This window comes from Tachypleus tridentatus, chromosome 2 (assembly GCF_004210375.1).
Source record: "Tachypleus tridentatus isolate NWPU-2018 chromosome 2, ASM421037v1, whole genome shotgun sequence".
Classification (NCBI taxonomy): Eukaryota; Metazoa; Arthropoda; class Merostomata; order Xiphosura; family Limulidae; genus Tachypleus; species Tachypleus tridentatus.
Window position 1 is genome coordinate 31,407,211 of NC_134826.1, and position 24,205 is coordinate 31,431,415.

Here is a 24,205-nt window from a genome sequence, read left to right on the forward strand (position 1 = left end):
TAAAGACCTTCCTAAAATCAGAAATGGTACAAAAGTGACTGGGCAGTTTGTCTGAGTTCCCTTCCCACATGAAAAGGCCTACTAGTGTATGCTGTTCTGACATTAGAAGATTCCATGGATTATGAAAAGTTAGATGAGGCCTTGTTGAAATGCTATGAACTTACTGACGAAGATTTTTGTTGGAAATCCAGAAAAGTGAAATCTGACACAGGAGAGACTGTATTTCAGTTTGTAACACATCTATGATGATACTTTATTAAATGGATTGACATGGCCAAGTGTAAAAATAATTTTGAGGGACTGGCAGGTCCTTTAATACATGAACAGTTCCATGATCATGTGTTCCACTGACATGTCACTGTTCCTAATGGAAAGGTAACAAAAAAAGTGTGAATGATAATGAAACTAACAGGACAGTGTATAGAAGCCAACTGGGAAAGTATAACTAGCAAGTCCACGAATAACCATTTAAAGTTTAAATCAGAAACATAATCTCATCAAAGATCACAAGAACTCAATAGATAAAAGTGAGAAAAGATGCTATATATGTTATAAAATGGGACACACTGTGAATGAGTTAAAATCTGTTACCAACAAGCAACATGTAAAATCTAAACATTAAGCACTTGGAACTACCTGCAAAAATGGTACTGGTATGAAACTAGAAAAGATTGAATATAGCCATGCATGCTACTTCCAGAAAAAACAGGATATGCACAACGTAACAGATTCTTGCCACAAAAAAAAACAGTATTTACTCAGTGATTTAACAGTACATGACTCACGATCAGTTTAATTTAATAAATGGGTAAAAAACAATAGTAGTGATTGTAGCATGTGATAAAGACCAAGAGGTGCCAACAAATCAGAACATGCTAGCAGGTGAAAGCTACATTACATGGCCAAAAATATGTGGACACCTTACCATCACACCCGTATGTGCTTGTTGAACATCTTATTCCAAAACCATGTGCATTAATATGGAGTTGGATTTCCCCTTTGCTGCTATAACAGCCTTCATTCTTCTGGGAAGGTTTTTCACTAGACTTTGGAACATAGTTGTAGGGATTCACTCCTATTCAGCCATAAGAGCACCAGTGAGGTCAGACACCGATGTCAGTTGAGAAGGCCTGGCTCACAGTTGGCATTCCAATTCATCCCAAAGGTGTTTGATGGGGTGAGATCAGAGCTCTGTGCAGGCCAGTCAAGTTCTTCCACTCTAACCTTAGCAAACCATGTCTTTATGGACCTCTCTTTGTGCAGGGAGCATTGTCATACTGAAACAAAAAAGGGCCTTCCCCAAGCTGTTGCCACAATATTGGAAGCACACAATTCTCTAGAATGTCATTGTATGCTGTAGCATTAATATTTCCTTTTGCTGGAACTAAAGAGCCTAATCCAAGCCATGAAAAACAGCCCCAGACCATTATTCCTCCTCCACAAAACTTGTTCTTTGAGTGTGGCCTATCATACTTCGTGACTCAGCTGTTGTTGTTTCTAGACATTTCTACTTCACAATAACAGCACTTACAGTTGACCAGGACAGCTTTAGCAGGGCAGAAATTTGATTAACTGATTTTTTGGACAGGTGGCATTCTATGATAGTGACATGTTGAAAGTCACTGAGCTCTTGAGTACGACCCATTATGCTGTCAATGTTTGTCTATGGAAACCACATGGCTGTATGCTTGAGTTTATGTACCTGTTAGCAATGGGTGTGGCTTGAATAGCCAAACCCATTAATTAGAAGGGGTGTCCACATACTTTTGGCCTTGTAGTGTATGTTGGGGATAAGAAATTAAAGGTCCTACAAGATACTGACTGCATTAATGCAGCAGTGAGAACAAATCTAGTATCTGATGACCAGATGAATGGTCAATGTACATCTTTATGTGCTGACTGAAGGAACAGTGAGAAAGTTTCCCATAGCATGAAGATGGATACTCCATGTTATATGGGAGATCTTTGCAAGAAGATCAATGAGGCACCTCCAGTTGACACAAGATCCCATAAAGAGAAGAGTAAGCAAGACATCAAATTCCTGTAAGTCTCAAAAGTGACATCCCAAATGTAGTTCTATGGAAACTAGAGGAAGCAAAGGAGAAACACCCTTCACTACAGAAACAGGGACAGTGCTAGGGAGAAAGTGGAGAATAAGACAAACTGGAAAAGGACCTAAAAATTCAAAAGGTCTGTTGTGCCAGTATGCTGATATCTTTATAGAGAGATCATGTAAGATAGACCTTTTGCAACAGAAAATTAGGACTACAGCCAGGAATCCTATGAAAGTGAAGCCCTGCTAAATACTCTATACTATAAGAGATTTTATTAAGCAAGAATCCAAGATAATGTCACAAGATGGAATCACAGAGCCTTAAAAGTCAGCCTACTGTTCACCAGTCATAACTATAAAAAAGAGGGATGGCTGAAACTGCTTCTGTATAGATATCCAGAAGCCAAACCTCTAGGAGAAGTTTGGTTCCTAACTCACAGGCTGTTATGACAAAACTATATGATGCCAAGTTTATTTCAAAGATTTACCTTAGTAAGGGTTATTGACAGATCCCAATGGAGACATTATCTAAAGAGAAGACAGCCTTAGTAAGATAGATGCTACTGGTTCAAGAGCATGCCATTTGGATTAGTCAACTCAGCAGAAACATTTATGTGCATGATGAGAAAGATGTTGCACAAAACCTTTTATATCAATCATTATGTAGATGACATTCTGATCCATACAGCCAGACAGAAAGACCATCTGATGAAACTCAGAGAGCTGTTTGGGTGGATAAGGGAAACAAGCTTGATCATCAGACAATTTAAGTTCTACATTGGTTATTCTGTGCTGGACTTTGTTGGACACAAGCTAGGCAACCAACAGATAGAGTTGGAAGAGGAGAAGCTAACCCTAATAGAAGGCCAAGCTCCAGTGATCAAGCAGTAAGCTAGATCCTTCTGGGGGTCAGTGGGATACTATAGGAAGTTCATCCCAAACTATGCTGAAGTTGCTTCAACAATGACTGAAATAACCAAGACAGGTCAACCAAACAATCTGAAGTGGAAACAACCACAGGAGATGGAATTCCAGAAGAGAAGTTGAAGAATGTATTAGAAAGTTCATCAGGCCTTAGGATGCTAGACTTCAAAAAACTATTTATCACTCTGATACATCAGGTGTCAGTAAAAAAGCTGTTGAGCCGTTAGAAGAATTACTCTTTGATCAAACAAAAGTATCTAGTCATCTGGAAGTTCCAGAACTCTCTTTACTGGAGAGATTTCATCAACCAGAGAGACCATTAGCACTTTAAATACATACAGGGTTGTAAAATCAACAATGTGATGATAAAGAGGTGGGTGTTGTATTTCCATAACTATTGGTTCCACATTGAGACCATCAAGGAAGCTGCAAATGTTAGTGGAGACTGTATGAGTAAACTTTGTACAAGAATTGAGAACAAATTTTGTTTATAAGAAAAAAAATTAAATATTTGTCTTAAAGAGGGCTTATTGTTAAATATTTATGACTGTTTCACTTAAATTTATTGTAAGAGTTATGACTTAGATAATTATGAAGTGTAAGTGTTGGATTTAGTTTTTTTGGAAGCAATAATGTATTGTATGTTTATATACATAACTGTTTATGAATCATTTCTTGTGTAGTTCTGTCATGAATTGATATCCTGTTACTTGAACCTTCTAAGTTTTTTTTGTTCTTTCATTAAATATTGTTATATCACAACATCTCATAATTTGTAGAAAGTTATTGGCCTCAGTTGAGCAATATATGCATATATACATAAGTAACCAAGTTTAGCAAGTAGATTAGTAAATGTGAAATTGAAGTTTTACTGCATGCAAATTTAATCATAACAGGCAATTCCTAATGTGGGTTTTACAGTTTGCATTGTAATAACAGAGATGAAAGAAAGTATGTTATCTTGTACTTTGTGAAATGTTCTAGGTCTCTGTTGAGTATAAATACCCATCAAAAATACTGTTCAATATAGTGAGATAGATCTAGACAACATAACTGTGATTTTAGCCATAAATAGCAGAAAAAAGTAATTTTAAAGTGAAATTATCACAGATTGTATTATAATAAAAAAAGTAGAAAACAATAATTTATCTTGTCATTTGTTTTGTAAAGTAACTGAATCTGTCTGTGTAGACTTTTAACATAAAAGAGACTTATGTAAAGCTGTGGATACTACAGTGGTTACCTACAGAGTAATGTGAATAAATTTATAACTGATTATATTGTGATTATAAAGTAGCAAAGAAATATTAATCTTGTTAATTAGGTTCTAAAGTAAATGAACCAGTCCTTGTGGACCTTTGTTGAGAAAGAGAATTATTTAAAGCTCTAGATTCAACAGTGTAAGGAATATTTGTATCTACATTTGAGAAGACTGTGTGCTGTTCATTTATTGTTGAAATGAATTGCCAAAAAGTTGCATACAGCAACTGTATAGAATTGCAGCCCATAAAACTGACATACTAAAATAGAAAATAATGATTTTGAAAAAATGCAAGATAAATTACTTTGAATATATTTACTTTTAAACTGAAACAAAGAACTTGGAATTATCACGAGTTTTAAATACTTGGGTACACTGCCTGTTGTACAAAAAGCACAAGTGTACAGAATGATGTTTTTCAAAGTTTTCTATCTTTTGTCTTCAAGAAAACCTTCAAAACATTTATATTTTTTCTACAACAGGCAGTTGCCACTCATTCCAGTGTGGTCATCATGAGTACTCTACCTAAACAATCTATCAAAGATTAACTACTTGTTTAAACATGTGTTTGATAACCAATCTTTCACCTGAGATTCAATTATACATTACATTTAGATTCAGTCTCCTAACTTGTGCAGAAGCTGAGCTCCTTATTCTCCCCCAAGTTTAAATACCTATTTTCTAGATGAGGTAAGCATATAACCTATATGATTTCACCTGTCATTTTTAAATAAGTTATATTACATTTCTTGCTCTTCCAAGTAATCTAATTACATATAGTACTATAGAAAACTATCTTTAAAATGGGACCAATCACCAGTATTTCACATTAACTTTAAGTCTACCTTCCATGATTGATATACCTAATTTTCAAATGAGTTTATTTTTCACATAAATTCAACTACTCTACTTTTCACCTACATAATATTCAATGACATAATATCTAAGTCAGATTTTCCCATGTCTTTAAATAATTAATAACATATTAATTTGAATTCAAATATTAAACTTTCACATGAGTTTAATTTCAAACAAGTTTAACTACCTACATTCCAAAGGAGTTGAGTGGATGTAGTATTGATCACCACAGCATGAAAATCTTGAGGGATTCCATTGGGATTTGGTTCTAAAGAACAGTATAAAAACTTTATATTCATAAGCAGACAAAAATTCAATAAAGCATTAATACACAATTTTATCTAAATAAAGAAAAAAAAAGAGCTTCAAATATGAGAAATACAAAAACTTTAACACCTTCTAACAAAACTAACCCTAAAATATTCTTATTATTGCCTCTGTTCTATTTGTCTAAAATTGATGGATTAAAAAGGGTGAAAATAGTTGGATAGTCTCGTGATCTAAACATTTCTCTTTTAGACATATCATGATGTCAGTAACTATATTTCACTTGTATAAAAAGACATTCTATAAAAATTAAAGAGTAATGAAGAAAATTATTCAAAAGGCTAAAAATAAAAAGCTTTAACACTTGATTGGAAGATGAGCAGGGAAATCAACTAAAATGAACAAAAATAACAGTTTGTTTGAAAAGATAAAACATTAAGTATAGAAGATAAAAAAAAATTCAGTTGAGAATAAAAATGCCCAAAAGGAATATATTTTTAAGAACAAACACACACCAATACAGAAATCCTGATTTTTATACAAGCACATAAGCAGACACAGATGAAATGATATCTTTATGAAATGGACAGAGATTAATCCACACTTATGGAACAACTTACTTCCACATAACGTACGAACAGAAATACTTGGACTAGGCTTTCCATCCCCTCCACGACCTTGTCGTCGACACCTAACAGCCACTTCATATTCTGTATCAGGCATTAAGTTTGAGACAGTAGCAGTTAGTCCTGGTTGCCACGAGTCCAGTTTATGCAACTGTGTTTCTGTTTTTTATGATAAACTACCTAATAAAGTAGTGTAATTCACAAATGATTTATCTTAAAAAATAATAACTAAAATTCAAAACATTTAAGAATTGAAAAAATTATTTGAGCATTGTGAATATAAAAAAACTTTAACATGTTGCACGATTTCCTAATCTAGATAAGACATAACTGAAAAATAGAATGTAAACACTTAGAAAAATCAACTCTTGATCTTCCAGATTTGTTATAATAATGTTAGAGAGAGTTCAATACAGAAATAAATTAATGAATTACATAAGTGTTGGTAATTAATTCTAAACAAGTGTTACTAGCAGCCAATGCTGTAAAAAGACTTCAAGAGGAAAAATGACAGAAGGATGATTTTAACAGAAGAACAAAAAATGAACAAAGTTGAATAAGTAGATGCAAAGGATTTGTAACTATAATTTTGCAACACTAGCATACTAAAGGCATGGTATAAAGTTTTCAGTGTTTTCCTTTGCACTAGGAAAACAACAAAAACTGTTGAAATAAATGATGTAGACACTTTTACATATAGTATCTAGGAATTATGTGATACTGCAGCTTTTCAGAGTATCAATGGACAGAAAGAAGTAATGCCAAAAGAAATAGTTTAAATATGAAACTAAACACCTGAGAACTGCATCTCCACTTAGAATGCTTTAGATAGCCTTTGAAGGAAACAATAAAAACATGGAATTATGTATATATATATACTACTATGCAAATAATGGATTTTTATAGTAATTATGCTTTGTGTATCTATTTAGCAATTAAATATAGCAATTCAAGTTAAATTTTACTTTTGATAAATGGCCATACAAACATCATACACTGTATTTACTACTGGTAGTTAATTTATGAGCTTAATAAATATTTACTATATGAAATTTTAATGTAGATATTGTTATTTGTTCTGACAAAAATTACTTTAATATTCTAAAACTTGTTCTAAGAGAGATTGAACTTACCTTTTCATGAGATTGTGTTTATCATTCTGACAGTATTTATTTTCAATTTAATCTAGTTATTATTTCAAACGACTGCATCTTACAAGATTAACAAAGAAAATTATCACAATAAATTTAAAAAGAAAGGTATAGTTACTATATAATCAACTCTATCTGATTTTATTCCACCATCATCTTTTCCAAATTCCCATGGAGGCCAACTAACTGCAACAGATGTGGCATTCACATCAAGTACTTTTGGCTTACTTCTGAGCACAGGAGGGTCTAGAAAGGTAAATAATTAATGAAAGTAAACAAACTTTTAATCAAGTTTTACTTGCTAACTAATTTTTCTATTGTGTATATTATAGGTTTTAGAGTCACTACAATATAAAATGGCAATTTCTTCTCATTTTTCATGAAATAAAAAACAAATTGCATTTTGATATAAGTATATATTTTATGCAAATTTACACTCTTAACCTCTCAAAATTTACTAAATGAACATATTAACTGTAATAACAATATTATACTTCATTGAATCAAGGTGTAATGCACATTAAGGTATATGTTGGTTTTCCTTTGCATTAATATTCATGAATGTTAGCCTTAAACTTTATAAATTTCTTATCTTTTTAACTCTTTCTGGACTAGAGGGGAGGTTCACCAATATTCCTAAATTTTCACTCTTATCACAGTGTAAACACTTAATAATACTGCTTAAAACTAAGAACAAACTTACTAAATAGTCCTTAGACTTAGAAAAAGACATTTAGAGACACACCCCAACCTGTTAGAAAAACATCAATGTAAAGGTGAAATTCTGGATAGAGAGGGAGGTGACAAGGGAATACTGATCATAGTATTGGCATGATCCAGCCACCAAAACAGATCTTCACAAAAAGATAGTAGAAGTACCCCAAAAGAGAGCAGAGAACATTAGGAGAATTTTCATTGGCCTTTCAAAATCCACTGATTATGCCAGATTTAAGTCTGACCAAGAGGAACAAAATGTTCCAGAGAAGTGAGAGCCCTCATAAAGGATACAACTTTTTGCATGGGAAGTGTATGAAAGGCAAGAGTCGAGGAAACTAGATGTTCCATGTTCTACAGATGAATGGGAGAAAGCTAAGCCCAACTGGGTCTAGAAATAGAAAACATTTCTAGATAGAATAATTATTAAGTCAGAGTTAGGAATTATTTGCAAAACATGACCAGCAAATCAAAACAAATCATCACTTGGAGGAGAATTGACTTAGCCTCAAAAGAGGCTTCTCAAGATGATGCAAGAAGAAACCAGTCATCCATATAATAATGGAAACAAAATCCAAGACTATGAAAATTGGGATTTAAAGCTTCCATGCCTCTGTTAAAGACATAATAAGCTAAATCAATGATGAAGAGGAAAACTTAAAATTGATGCACCTAATCCTAGTGAATGAAAGAAAAAAAATGATGCAAGGATGGAACAATTAGAATATGGAGAAATGCATCCAGACATTGACATTGGCCATCTAAAATTCAGAGGAAAAGGACTAATGCAGAGAAAGAAACCCTGCCACCTTGAAACAAGGAACCATAAGGTGTGGTTAAGAATGGAAAAGTCAATGACTGGACACCAGTGTCTGGTTTTTCTGTGGGTGACAAAAGGATATAAATAAAACCTTTGAGAGAGGCAAACTAATCTCTTCTTGGCTCACACATACAAAGATCCTGTATTGTAATCCCAAAATGTGCAAGATGTTGAGAGCCTGAACTAGAAAGAAAAGGACCAGTAAAAGTAGACAGACAAAACAGGAAGAGGTGAGAAGCAAAGAGAAAAACACATGTACAGACTTGAAGGGTCCACCAGTTGGTTGCAACACAGGTCCGAAAGTCTTCACACAGGGCTTGAATCAACTGGGTACAAAGGAAGGGAGTCATTGTCATGATATGCAACAAACTTAAAAGAAAAAGGGAACAGAAAGAAGCTGCTGAGAGATGAGAAATTGTAGAAGAGAGGTGAAGAGAGTCATGTCCCAGATAGTCCCAATAGCAGAGAAACTAAGTAAGAAGGAAAAATTCCTGGCCAAGGTATTGAAAATGACCAACCATAGAGTCTCAGAAAACTACTAGAATCATAATATGGGAAATGAAGAGAGGATAAATAAAGAAGATTGGTAATGAAAGGTTGAGCATTAAAGAATGTTATTGGAAATAAGAGATAAAGTCTCCAAAATGAGCAGAAGTAAATCCAAGATTGAAAAATGGAAATAGCCATAACCCATGACAAAGGAATTCTGGAGTTAAAGTAGGAATAAAATTTATCCAAGAACATGTCAATATGCCTAGGGAAGAAGGAAAACCAAATACTTTTCAGTATGGGAGTCATGTTGCAAGTAACAGGAAAGAATATAAAACATGAGAGAAAGAGAAAGTAATGAAAAAACTTGAGTAATAAAAATCAACAAAAATTTGAAAAAAGAACACATTCTCAAAAGTAAAGACATAAGAGGGCATCAACTGATCCATGACACAATGAAGTATGACCATAATATTTTTCACAATCAAAGAGCTTCTAGTGGTCACAGACAAAGTAGGAGTAGTGTTAGAAACATCACACCTTTAGAGGAGGTAGAAGTCACTGCCACTTAAGAATTCATGATCATTGCAGCAGTTCTCCAGATAAAAAAAAATTATTATAGTTATTTAGTTAAATCAAACTAAAAGGAAACTGAAGAATGTTAACATTGTAAAATTAAATTAGCATTTTTACAAATCTCACAAAATTGAGTTTAAATTTAAAGAATCATGTTCATTAAAGACAGCATTGAGAATAAGAATGAAGCTACTTTCATGTGCATGTAGTTATGGGACCTGCTACATGTGCAGGATGTGCTGTCCTTCTATTTTGTGGATGCTACTGCCACATTATTTTCATTTTTCTTTAAAGATTACACTAATTAAATGTTATAAAGTGACAAAATACTAACTCTAAAATATTTCTGACTAAGGAATTGTTGAAATGAAGAAGAAAGTATTCTATTTACTAATTTTGAAACTTAATTTACAATTGTGCATTCAACACCTGAAAGGTTCTCACCAGCTCAGCCATAGTTAATTGTGCTAAAAGGCAATCACATAGTTATTGCCTGTTTAATACTTGTTTCATATGTAAAAAAAAAGTAAAAAATCATGTTAAAATAAATTGCTGTTGAGCATGCTAACTGCTGAAAAATATTCTGTTTATGTGAAACCTTTCAAAATTTTTAGAACTACAAACAGTAAAAAGTATACAATTTATATTTTCAATAGTTATATCACATTCTTTTTTTTTACGTAGAAGAGTGAATAGTGTTTCGACCTTCTTCGATCATCATCAGGTTCACAAAGAAAAAAATTTTCTCAACCCAAAGCTGCCATTTTTACACACATATTTTTCTCTACAAGTGAGTTTTCTCATCATCACTGACAAAATTCACTTGTTTTAAAATAATATATCAAAACAGGTCAAACATGTGTACAAAAATTCATTACACTATTGATTAACACACTTGTATCCAGAGCTTTAAACAATTCTTTCCTTTACGCCAATGTTCATACAGGTAGGTTCAATTACTTTAAAACATCCTCTGACAAAAAAATTATTCTCTTGTATTTTGTTATTATAATAGAAACTGTGAAACTTTCTTTACAAAATGCCCATTATTGAGAATAAAAATAACTCCTTTTCCCTGTCTGCTTTTCCAGAGCACAAGAATGACAATTTCCAAGTGCTCATTTCAACAATCCAAATGCATAAAAATTCACAAGTTATGAATCCTGCAACTTGACCTGTATGTTTTTATATGGAGTAGTATATTTTATTCTTCAGCTGCTGAAGATATATGATTTGTGTCTCTTTTCCAGTCAAAGACCTTCCTAATTATGTTGCATATTGTTGCCTGGGACACAAACAGGCTTTTTGTTACTGACCATTGTTTCACATGGCATTGCTTTTGCTTACATTGGGTTGAATAAGATTTGTTGTAAGTGTCTTTCTGGATGGTTCTGGTGCTCTAAGTTTACCATCATTCCTTTGTTATCAAATGCCATAAAGTACAAGGGATATTCCTGTCTTGTAAATCTAAGACCTCAATCTGAACACATTTTTATAACCTGAAAGTCTTTTATATGGCTGTTAAAAAACCTGTAAAAAATAAATTTTCAATGCCATAACAATGACTATCAAATGCCAATGAGTGTTGAAATATTTTTCTGATGCATGCCATTCCTCTGGAATGTTATATATGCTGTGGTTGCCAAATGATTTGGTGGTTTATTTATAATTACTCATATTATTACAATACACCCAACCCTCTGTATAGAATCCATGTAATTTTGCTAAAAATAAATTTTCTTATTTAGCTTCAAGTAAAACTTGTTTGATGCTTTGCTGGAACCATATAATGCATAAAATTACCTAATACATTACAATACATTTGTTAGTTTCTATAATGTAAATTTAAATATAAGTTGACATTTTCTTACAATGAAAATGAATTTATGATAGGTACTTATCTCCTGTCTCACAAAGGCTATCTTGACTGTTGAAAATTCTTTAAGTATTGCTAAAAAAATTTAGTAAATAGTACAACAGTCTTTATATCCCAACAGTTTTGCATTATTTCTGAACATGTACATATCATGTGACTACTCTTCATCAAGAGTATTGTGCCACCTATAATGGTGCAACTAACTGCATTCTTACTCATCTCCACTTTTGAGAATTGGCAGGTACTACAATAAAAATGCCAGATTCAGTTGGGAGGAAGAAAAGGATTTGTGTGAAAGGAGGTAAATATCTACAGAAAATACAAACTTGTCTCTCATCACACAAAGGCTAGAATTCTACATTGCAAAGGTGGGTAACTAGTGTAGGTGCACAAAGGACAAACCAAGGTAAAAGTAACTGCCCAGAATGAATGGGTGTACTCAGAGATGTAAATGAAGCACATCTATAAAGTACTGCACTACTTCTGGAATACAATATGCTCTTTGTCCAGGAATTAAGAAAGTAATATTAAGAAGGTGCGAGCTGTAACAATACAGAATTATATAAAAATAATACAATACAATATGCTTTTTGTCCAGGAATTAAGAAAGTAATATTAAGAAGGTGCGAGCTGTAACAATACAGAATTATATAAAAATAAATGTAACAATACCTCTAGGGCATGTGAAACATACCACAACCAAAACTAAACAGAGTGCTATATATCACATAATCAAAATTATGAAAATAAAGTGAGCAAAAGTCATAATCAGACAAATTCTTAAAACAGCTGTAGGAGCAAGAAGTATGACAAGCCAAACTCAGAATTACAGGGTCTTGGCATTGCTTTGACTCCACCATAACAATACAGATAGCTGTAACTAATATTACAGGCAAAATCATAGCACATTCAACCATAAATGGAAGACAGAAACGTCTGTATCTGAAATTACAAGAAGGGCAAGCAATACTGGTCCAACTGTACTTGATATGTCCCGTTGCCAGTATTACATGGCGGATGAATGTTCTAAAACTCAGTAATAGAAGAAGTAAAGAAACTAGAACTTCTGCAACTGGAATTAATGAAAAGAGAAATATTTACTGCAAACAACCATAGAAATGGGGTATTATTATTCTGAACTCAAAATTATAAAGCAGATTCTATGTATGTTGACCCCAAGTAATACTTCATCACTGACTTTATTGAGTGAGGTCTATCCAGGCTGAAAACATCTGGGGCAATCCCAGTAGGAAACCAGCTTTGCCTTCTTCTCCTGAATGGATAATTGAGCATAATTATAGTAATAATCAGGAAGAAGCCTCCATGATCTACCACGTCAGCAATTGAGAACTGAGGTCCTGTTCCAATCCAAGAAAAAACGAAGGTGAAAAGTTTGGACAGTGTAATGGATTACTGATTGCATATTTTGAAAAGCATACCAAATTGATTAAGGAATCAAAGGATCAGCAGGACTGGCAGAATTCCTCTCCTGCTTTGGTCATAAAGTCTATGAGTGATTGTACACTAAAGGTATAATTATAATACACATTCACCATTTGAAATGCACAGAAATATCCCATCTTACTAACAAGTCTTATATAATTATTACATTTAGTGCAGGTTTAAGACCAAACATATCTGAAAAGAAACCACTTCCACCAGTAGATACATTCCATGAAAGAGCTTAGAAAAGCTGAAAATAAAACATAAAAAAAAAAGAAATGAGCAGACTTACCCCAGTTAAAAGCAAACAGATGTGTGTAGAATAATAAAGAGAGGAAGGTCATATCCATCAGAGGAAGAGAAAGCCAGATTGTGCAGATAATCAGTGAAGAATGTATTGTGAGTTGTCTATATACCAGTCTGGATGATTTATTCTAAAAGGAGGTGGAGGCAAGCAGCTAAAAAATAACAATGTAACAAATTTAATCTGAAGAGACACTGTGGAGGTGGTGACCTTCCACAAACAAGTATTTTATACTGTCCTGATGGGTTTCCAAATCCAATTAGTAACAGTTAATGGAAATAAATCACAGGAAAGAGAAGGGTTGCAAGAAATAAAATGTTGGGAATGTGAACCTTCAAAGGAGATAGTGTGAATCATATAACATCCTGAAGATCTAACTGGATACAGAAACCTATATGGATGAAATGAAAGTACTTGTGGGAAACTGAAGGTAAGTAAAAGGGTAAAAATGACAAACCACCTTTCAAGGCTCCATAGATCTTAGACAGGAAGGATTTGGGAAGGTAAAGGATCACATAATATGTATTCTAAAGGGTAATAGAAACATTAATAGTATAATTATAGAAACAATAGTGTCCACAGGCGAGAAGGAAATAAGTCTTAAAAAAAAGATTGTACAACAGATAAAGAAGCCTTTATCCCACATAAAGATAGAACCTCTTGAGCCATGAAAAGAAGAAGAGGTAGGGGCCTTTGTGACTGTTTATTTCTTATCCAAAAAAAAAAGAGGAGAAGGCTGAGTCCAACTGAAGCGTGAATTGAAGAACGCCCAAATGAAGCAGGTACTGACTGAGAATAATAAAACACTTTTCAAACTTGTTCTGTGTATTCCTGTAGAAGCAAATGTGTATGATTCACTGACTGTGAATGGGAATAGGCAAGCAGAAGTCAATCATCTATATAATAAATATGAAGACCCAGCATGTGAACATGATGAACAAATGAATAAACCACTCATCAAAATACATAAGGAGTTGAAGAGAAACTGAACAGCTGTGTCCTGAACTGGAACACTTGACCTTCATGGACATGCCACAAAAAATGATGTGACTCTGAAGCAATGGGAATCTGAAGATTTGCATCCATCACATCAAATTTGGTCACCCAGAGCACCAGGGAAAACACCTATCAAAGCAAGAGATAGGACTCCATAGAGAAATTTGGAAGGCTCCAGAAAGGAATTCAGCCAGGACTGATCTGTAACTGTACTCAAATTGCCCATCTATTTCAGGACAACAAAGCGATAAGAATAACATTTCTGATGAGTGGCAACCACCTGTTCAATAACTTCTTTGCATAGTCAGTCTTCAACAGCCTTGTTAAAACAACTAAAAGAGGAAGAATCCCCCCAAAAAAAGACAGGAAGGTAAAGAATGGGGTGTAAAAGGAGGAGGCAGAGAAACTAAATTAGGTAGATTCCAGAGGTAATGAGAGTTGGAGACAAACATGTGGCTAGAGAGGATAAGGAAGAATGTAATCTATCTAATTTAATCAGTGGTTCTCGAGAATCCAGCCAACCCCAAGATGAAATCACATAGCAAACAAGCTTGTTGGAGATCTCATAAAGAAGTAAGAGGGAGATGAACCTCTTTCATTGAAACATAACACTCTAACAAGTTCCAACAGCAAAGCAACCAGATATTGAGGCAAAGAGCAGAGGTTGATAAACAATCCATGGTGGCTTAAAGAAGATTGCCAAACATTAACAAAAAGCTCAAACATTAATTGCAGGTAGGAAAAGTATCATAAAAGTAAGGTCAGGAAACTCCAGCAGTGATAAGTTAAGGCATATTGATCCAACAAATTAGGGGGATGGGGCATTCTTATACCCAATTGTAACTGACAAGAAAAATCTGTGAGAAAACACACTAATGTCAGGAGAAGGTGGAAAACTTAATAATCAGACTTTCACCCAGTAAGCCAGGGGCAGAATCATAGTCAAGAGAGTTGCACCTAAAACATGATATACCTGACTAACAAATTGTAGAAAGAGAGTGGGGGGGGGAATGAAATGTCCTGAATGGGTGTAGAGTCTTGGTGGGCCAAGAAAGGAAGATGTCAGTAAATAGAAAATGAATCCAAATTTTCTTCCTTGTTATGGTAGGCCTCATCAGAAATATGGTCAAGTAAAAGAAACTGTTGGCCAAAAATAAGGTTTGACTTTCTCAGCAGATAAAGTTGATCCCATATCCTAGGAAGTCATGCCATGTTAGTTGTTGCCTATAGTAAGAATACCAACATCCACCACTTTAATTCTCAATTTCATATTAAAAAGGTAGAATTAGAAAACAAACATTTAGGTGAATGCAAAATTTTAGAAACAACTGAAAACAAATGCAACACTGAAAAAAAATTGTAAGATTAAACTTCAACTGATAAAGCAACAATGTACAATCAAAACTATAGTCATACATGAAAAGTTAAACAGACATCTGAACTGTCACACCAATCTAGAAAATGTTGATAGAGCAGGAACAAGCAAAAGGACCAAGTTGCACTGTTATATTCTCATATTTATGTTTCTTAGTATATATTTTCCACTGTTTAGAAAATGTTTATCTCAACTTTCTCATTGTTCTTTTTTTGCCACAAAACTGTTTTCATACTGATGATCATGAAGATATAATAATATAGGTAGAATGGAGATCTTGTATTTTAAAAAAGAGCAAGTTTAAGTGGCAAAGATAATTTCAGATATTTAATGAAGAGTTAAAATGAGATTTTGTGTACTTTATTCACAAGTGCTTATTTCATTTCTTTACTTTCAAGACTTTTTCCAAATGTATATTTCTTGTTCTATTTGTATCACAATATCACATATTTCATTGAAGTTCAGTTCATAAGTGGAATATATATGGTGATTCATACAAGGGAAACTAAAACAGTTTCTAGCTTTGGAAGTTTAATGGCATCCTTAACTATGTAACAGTTGCTTTGCTGTGTAGGTGTACAATCAACCAATATTTTGTTCACACTCTTTACTTCATGTACCCATTTATCCAAAAGAACATAACACAAAGAAATCATTAGAGTAATTAATACTTCATAATTTACTTTCTTATCAGAAGAGTATGGTCAATAAATTAAAAATTTTATGTCAGTATTCTAAGTAAAAGGTCTTATTTAGATTCTTTTTTGTCAGTTGTCAATTATGACACAGAGAATAGCAAGTAATTTGTCTCTCAAACCAAAGAAATCATTTACTAAAGTTCTGGTTCATATAAATGGTATTAAATTATGTATAATAGGTTAAACCACTTTGCATTATCAGGTGTTAAATGTGTGTGCAACAGTAAATCTGTAAGAAGGTATTACATATTAACATTGTATTATATGGCTTGTAGACTATTAAAATACTTTTTGACCGAGTATGTACTAATCAGCAGTTGTATAGATACATTTTTATTTTAAGTGGGTTTCTCATCATCAAGAATTTTCCTCACTTCCAATAAGTATACAGAAAATATAAGTAAAGACAATTTTTCAAGGTGTACTATTTTTATTTTTGTATCATAAAATATACCTTTAATGCTTTAGATAAATATATGTTACCAAATACTAAGGTAATAAAGTACACTCACCAATGACATGCAAGGTAAAACTCTTTTCAACAAATCCATAGTCATTACTTGCAATGCATAAAAAATCCACATAACCAGCCTTTGAAACAGTAACTTTGACTACAGCTTGATACTGGTTCTTGTCAAGTTCCTGAACTTTAGAATTTATACTAGATAACTGGCTATCAAAAAAGATCAGTATATATATATATATATATGTATATATTAACTGTTTCTTGAACAAGGAAAAGGTAAAGGAATGAGAAAAGACAAATTATATAACTTGTATATAATACACAATTTATGACTTTTCCTTTATCCTGGATAATAACAAATATTAAAGCAACTAATGCTACATCATAAGCTAACTGAACAGTTTCATTAAAGTATACAAATGTAGTTTTAAAAAAAAGCATTGTCTTAATTAGTAATAGAAATCATGCCTTTCATCAAATTACAAATAACACATACTAGTAATGAAAAAGAATAAAATAATTTCTGGTACAAAAAATAAGAAAACTGTTTTGATGAGTTTTTTTATCAACAGTAGTTATTAGTCATTCCTTGTGTTCATTTTTACTCTATGACACTACAGATCAAAAGATTTGAAACCAAATTTCAATGATTTCACAGATTTCTGCTTCATAAAACTTTCTAATGGTTTCTTAAAAACTATGTTTAATTACCAAAAACTGTCTCCTATCTGTAGAAGTAACTCAATTTGAACTTAAAATAATTTATGTTCAGTAAAAAAAACTACGGAAGTAAAAATACTCTAGAAAAGTATGTAATTATCGTATAGAACATACCTTGAATTGATTTGCACAGAAGGAGGAGGAATGGCATCAGCTGTACAAGAAATATATTTAGACTGCCCAGTGTTTACTTCCTCATCAGAAGCTGCAACAATCTGTGGAATATCTAAACCAAATTCATTTATTTTTATGTCTAATCTAGAAAGATTTAATCACTTTCATTATCATTTATGTTTCAATATTGCTGCAAGAGTTACATATATAAAATGGATTAAAATTAACCAAAATGTTTCTACTTTTCTTTACAGAATTGTTTCTTTACTTCTTTGTTACATTAAATGAAAAGTTAAAATTTTGAATAACTGCACAAATATCAAAACAGTTACATACCAATATATTTTATATGTTTTTCTTTAGTCTCTAAGTTACCTTTTTATGGGTTTAGGGACCATTCTCTAGAATGTCTAAGAGTAAACTCCAAATTACATTAATTAATAAACTTTACTGGATAGGTTTAATGACAATTAAAAGAGCATACAAGACTTACTTTCTGTACATATTTTTCCTCTCCATCTCCCCTCACATGTACAACTTCCATTCATTCGATTACAATGGCCACCATTTTCGCATGTACAATTTTTACTACAGTTAATTCCATAGCTGGTACTAGGACATACTACAAGAAAAAAAAAATTGCTCAAAATAACTGGTTGTTATTTCAATGATACTTGGAAAATAGAAGTATAATAATAATAAAAAATCACAAGTTGAAATTTGTTTTTATGATCAGCATATAACTGATGTACATACAGCTGGTGTTGGTTTATCTTAACAAGGTAATACATTCATTTTTGATACAGATGATAGTGAAATTCAAGCAGTGTGACTAATAGAGCAAGCTTCCTATCATTACAGATGCTTCTTATAATCTTTAACAATTATCTAGGTGAATAAACATATAGATTGATTTGCATGTCTTGTAGTGAGAGCTTATTTATTTGCATAATGTCTGATATACAACATCTTGTTGTTATGAAAACTGCTTTTGTCAGGGTAATAACAACATAAGAATGGTGACAATTTCACTTGTAGAGAAACATCTTCTTTAATAACAAGAAGTAAGCATCTTTGACTTATGTAGAGCTTGTTTTACAATATCATGAAATGAAAACATTATGGATTGAAGAATATAGTGCAGTACATTTGTAAACAACTTCTGGAAAAGATATTTATCAGTTTATAAGCATGGAAACCAACTTGTTATGGAATTAGAGGTCCTGAGTTTTCTAAAACAGAAGACTATCAAAATGTTGCACGATAGGAGAACTGAAGGAAAAGAGGGAGTGTTAGTGTTACGTCAGTGGTACAGACACTATATATTGCTAGTAATACTCAGACAGTTCCAGTGTAGAGTTGTAGGTTCTCTAATTCAAAGAATATCTCTGATATCAGATTGGTTGGTTGATTGGTGGGTTGGTACTTATTAGTACAAAGCAACTGAGTTACCTATGCCAAGCAACCAGAAAAAACAACATAAAAGTAAAATTATTGTAAATTGTAAAAATTAATCAAGGTAAAACTAAAGAAATTTCAAAAAGTAGGTAAAAACTTAAATAGAATTAAAAAGGCCAATCACTCTTACAAACTTAAAAACATGAATAAGGTTCACATTGTCAACATTGCCAATGACACTTTCCAGCATGAGGGGTAAATTCATGGAAAAACCATGTCTGAAATGGTGCCATTGTTCAGAGTAGTAAATATAGCATGAGAATAAAAGATGGGCTATTGTGACTTGATTGTCACAAAGGCCATACATTGTTGTATCAGTTCCAGATAAAAGCTCCAAGTTGACTACCAACTGGCATGGAACTGAGCCATGACTACAGGACAGTAGTCCATATATACAACAGTGACAGCAGTGCAGATGGACATAGCTTCCAGTGTCAGCAAGCTCATTCCCACAAATACTGACATGGACTGGTATCTATAAAAACTGGCTAGAAACAGAAGGTAAAGTAAAATAGGCCAGTCAGTTTTAAATACCAATGAAAATAGGGTGAGAAAGAAGGTGAAAAGATGCAAGGACCAGTAGAGAGCAAAGTGAGTCAGTATAAATCATACAACTGGTGTACTGCACAACTTTTACATGATCTAGAGCAAGAGAAATGACATACAACTCAGCAATTAACACAAAAAGTGTAGAGGGGATTCTGTGTGCAACCAACAAACCATGGCAGAGCCCACAGAGTCACCTGATTCTGAACCATCCATACAAATGAGAATGGAAAGATGTTCAAAAGATGTTTGGCAAATAGAAGATGGTACTTCCAATCAAGAGTATTCACATTCCTCAGATGACTCAGAGAGAGAGGTCACAGGAATGGGATGGTAACAAGCCACGGTGGGATAAAATGACCAGTGGAGATAGCAACATCATTCAAGGACAGACCCAATTCAGCCAGCTGCAACTGGACATGAAGGCAAAAGTAGCAATGACAGACCATCTATTCTGAAAAAGTATAGCCCACTGAGGATGGAAGACACAACTCCAGGTGTGATACTGTGGTAAATATTGAATTTTTGAAGCATGTGGTACAGAAAGTTGCAAGCAGCAGAGGTGAAAAAGAGGTTCTTGAGACTTTGCATAAGACTATGTCACTGGAGAAATGCAGAAAGCCCCATATGGTGATCAAAATCCAACACCTTCAAGGCTAAGGTCCTGACAGAACCATAGACCCAGAAACCCATAGTACAGTTTGGATCAAATGATTACATGACAGATCCTAAGCATAGAACACTAATTAGTTCCCCAAGAAGAGGAAGTGAGAACATGAAGGATATTCAGTTCCTTTGTACATTTAGTGCATAGCTGCTTAATGTGTGGAATGAAGGTCAACTTATGATCAAAGATAAACTCCAAGAATTTGGACTCAGGAAGAACAACATAAGAGAAAAGCAGCTCAGAATTGGGTGAATATCCCATTGGCAGGAAAAGTGCATGCAAAGTTTTAGAGAAAGAAGAAGAAAACCATTTGCTATGACTTGCTTAAACAAACAATTGAGGGCAGTCTGAGGCTGCTGCTCATTAAACCTCCTGCTTGATGACTGACATGAGATGTGAAAGTCATTGACGTAGAGTTCATGGTAGGAGGAAGTTGTGCATTGATGACATTTATCTTCACACTGAAATATGTATCACTCAAGATACAGCTCTGAGGGACTCTCTAAGTTCCTGTGGAAAAGAACATGAAAGTGTTGAGCCCACATGGACTTGGAATCACTGGTCCATTTAAAATGTTTTGATAAAAACTGAGTAAATGGCCATGCAACCCATATGAATGGAGATCTCACAAAATGCTATACATCCATGTAGTATTGTAAGATATCTTAAAGTCAAAGAAAACAGAAACAAGATGTCACTTTTGAAAGGCTTCTATGATCAATGTTTCTAGTCAAAGCAGGTGGGCCAAGGTGGAAGGTGTCATCAGAACCAATACTGAGTGAGGGAGAGGAAGTTGTTTGATTTGAGGAACCAAACAAGATGAACATTAACCATCCTTTCTAAGATCTTACAGAGACAGCTTGTTAAAGCAATTGTATGGTATTGAAGGAATCTTGAGATCTTTCTTGGGCTTGGTAAAAGTGCCAAGCATCAGGAAAAGTATTCTCCTGCCAGATACAATTAAAAACAACCAGAAGAGTAGCAAAAGAGGGAGGAGAGATATGGCATTGCATCTCATAGTGAATATCATCAGGTCTAACCAATGTACTACCAGACCAATGAAGAGCAAACTTGAATTCCACCAGTGTAAAGGAGTGATCATAGTCAGAGGGATAGGTTGGTCGATAGTTTGGTGTTTTATGGTGCAAAGCAACTAGGTTATCTACAACTAACAACTGGTATAAAAATTAAAAGTAAAATTCTTATAATGGAATCAAGGTAAAAACAAAGTTTAATTTTTGAATTAAAAACTTAAATAGTGTTAAATTCAATTTTTAAATCTAGTTTACAGCAGTAAGAGAAAGTAAAGTAATATAAGTTTTAAAAGAGTTTCTGTAGCATAATTTTAATTATTTTAGCTCCCCAGTATGATTAATGGTTAAGTTCAAACATCAGTGTCAATCACCTGAAGATGGTCTTTTCAATCCTGGTTTTGAATTACTTGATGTCACGACCATATTCTAATTTCGTATGAAACTAACTTTACTTTAATTCATAAAGAGGAATCATGTTATAAAAATTGTGTAATTTATGAATTAAAAATTTAAATAGTGCTTAAAAGGCCAATGGTGCCATCATTGAGAGCTGTTAAGATAGCATGATAGTAAAATGTAGACTATGGTGACTTGAGTGTCACACAGACCACACATTGATGCATCAGTTCCAGATAAAAGAAAACGATGAGTTAAAAAACTGTGACCAATGCATAGTCTAGTTAGGACAACTTCCTCTTTCCGATCATTATGGAAACAAAATGGCCAAAGTCTAATAGAGGGTTTTATTTGGAAAAGGTTGTATTCACATTGCTCACTCCAAGTCAAGTGCCAACTGGCATGGAGCCATGCCTTGAACATAGGACCATAGTCCATATATGGAACAGGCATAGCAGTAATAGTGCCAGAGCACACAGACATAGCCGCAGTATCAGTGAGCTCGTTCACATGAATACCAGTACGGCTTGGTATCCAGAAGAATTGGATAGAAGTAGATGTTAAAGAGCAATGGGCCAGTAAGTTTTTAATTTCAGGAAAAACAGGGTGAGAACTAATGTGAAATGATTCCAGGGCCAGTAAAGAACTAAGCAAGTTAGTATAAATAGTATAATTTGAGTAGTGCTTAGCTTCTATGTGATCCAGGGCAAAAGAAACAGCATACAGTTCAGCAGTGAACATAAAAACTGTAGAGGACATTCTGTGCACAACCACTGAACCACAGTAAACCATAGCAGAGCCCACAGAGTCACCTGTATAAATGGGAATGGAGGGATGGTTAAAAAGATGTTCAGCATATAAAAGACGATACTTCCAATCTGGAGTATCTGCTTTTCTCAGATGACTTAAAGAAACGATACATTTGGGGATGGTAAGAAGCCATGGTAGGATGGGCTGACCAATGGATACAGCATTGTTATCCAAGGACAGACCCAATTCATCAAAATGCACCTGGATATGAAAACCAAAATTAACAATGGCAGATTGTCTGTTCTAAAAATATATGGACTACTAAGGAAGTAAAACACATCCCCAGGTGGAATGCTGTGGTAAGGATTGAAGTTTTGAAACATACAGTAAAGACAGTTGAAACAGTGAAGGAATAAAAGAGGATCATGAGACTGTGTAAACCTCTGAACTTGGGAAGTATGAAAAATCCCAGTGCAGAGCTGAAGTCCTTGATGATGAACAAGGTCCAGCATTTTCGAGGCCAAGGTCCTGTCAGAGCCACAGACCAAAGACCCATAGTCCAGTTATGATTGAATGAGGGTATGATCAATCTGGAGCATAAACTATCAATCCTCTCCCCAAGAGGTGGAAGAGAGAATATGGAGCAAAAATGGGCAAATGGCCACATAAGTGGAGGTCATGTAGTATCATAAGCTTTCTCATGGTCAATGAATATTGATACATGATGTTGTTATTTGAGAAAGGCTTCTCTGATTGATGTTTCAAGTTGAATTAGGTGGTCCATGGTGGAACTCTGTTGTTGGAACCCACCCTGGGTGGGTGATAGGAGGTTGTTCGATTTTGAGGAATCAAAAAAGATAAGAGCATTAACCTTCCTCTCTAAGGTCTTACAGGGATAGATCATTAAAGCAATTGGGTAGTAGTTTGAAGGAATCTTTGGATCCTTCCCAGGCTTAGAGAAAGGTAGGACAAAAGCCTGCCACCATGCATTAGGAAAAACATTCTCCTGTCAGATCTGGTTAAAAACAAGCAGAAAAATAGCAAGAGAAGCAGTAGATAGATGGTGTGGCATCTCATAGTGTATATCATCAGGTCTGACCAATATACTGTCAGACTGATGAAGGGCCAGTTTGAGATCTACCAGTGTATAGGAGCGATTATAGTCATATAGATGATCAGCCCAAAAGGAAAGAGGTGATTGCTCTGCCCAAGTCTTGACAGAGAAGAAGGTGGAGGTTGAAGTAGAAGTGATAGATATCTGGCAACAGCTTTCACTGAGAGAATCGGCAATGATCTGAACATCATCTACTTCCTGGCCATCAGAGAGCAAGATCAAAAGGGGACAGAGTTATACTGCCCACTGACCTTTCAAATGTTGTCTCATATGACTTTGGAACTGATGGTAGAAGAGATGCCAGTTGTGAATTTAATCCAAGATTCCTTCTGGCTTTGACATCTTACCTGCCAAGCATGTGCACAGGCCTGCTGGAAAGAGATGCAGTTTGAGAGTGTGGGATATCTAAGAAAGGTATCACAGGCCCATATTTGAGCCTTCAATATCATGTGGCAGGCAGGATTCCACCACAGATGAGGATACTGATGATGGAAAATGTGTCAAGGTTT

At 34.1% G+C, this 24,205-nt stretch overlaps 1 pseudogene across 1 annotated transcript in view; it reads right to left on the reverse strand.

The window, feature by feature from the left end:
- The window catches only part of LOC143240317 (receptor-type tyrosine-protein phosphatase S-like), a 171,755-nt pseudogene that overhangs the window by 87,533 nt on the left and 60,017 nt on the right, over positions 1-24,205 (reverse strand). Inside the window, exons 11-16 of the transcript XR_013021713.1 lie at positions 18,225-18,353; positions 17,732-17,843; positions 16,944-17,104; positions 7,259-7,386; positions 5,984-6,169; positions 5,288-5,364 (exon numbers count right to left, since the gene is read on the reverse strand). The product of XR_013021713.1 is annotated as a receptor-type tyrosine-protein phosphatase S-like (transcript). The remainder of the gene's footprint in view (positions 1-5,287; positions 5,365-5,983; positions 6,170-7,258; positions 7,387-16,943; positions 17,105-17,731; positions 17,844-18,224; positions 18,354-24,205) is intronic.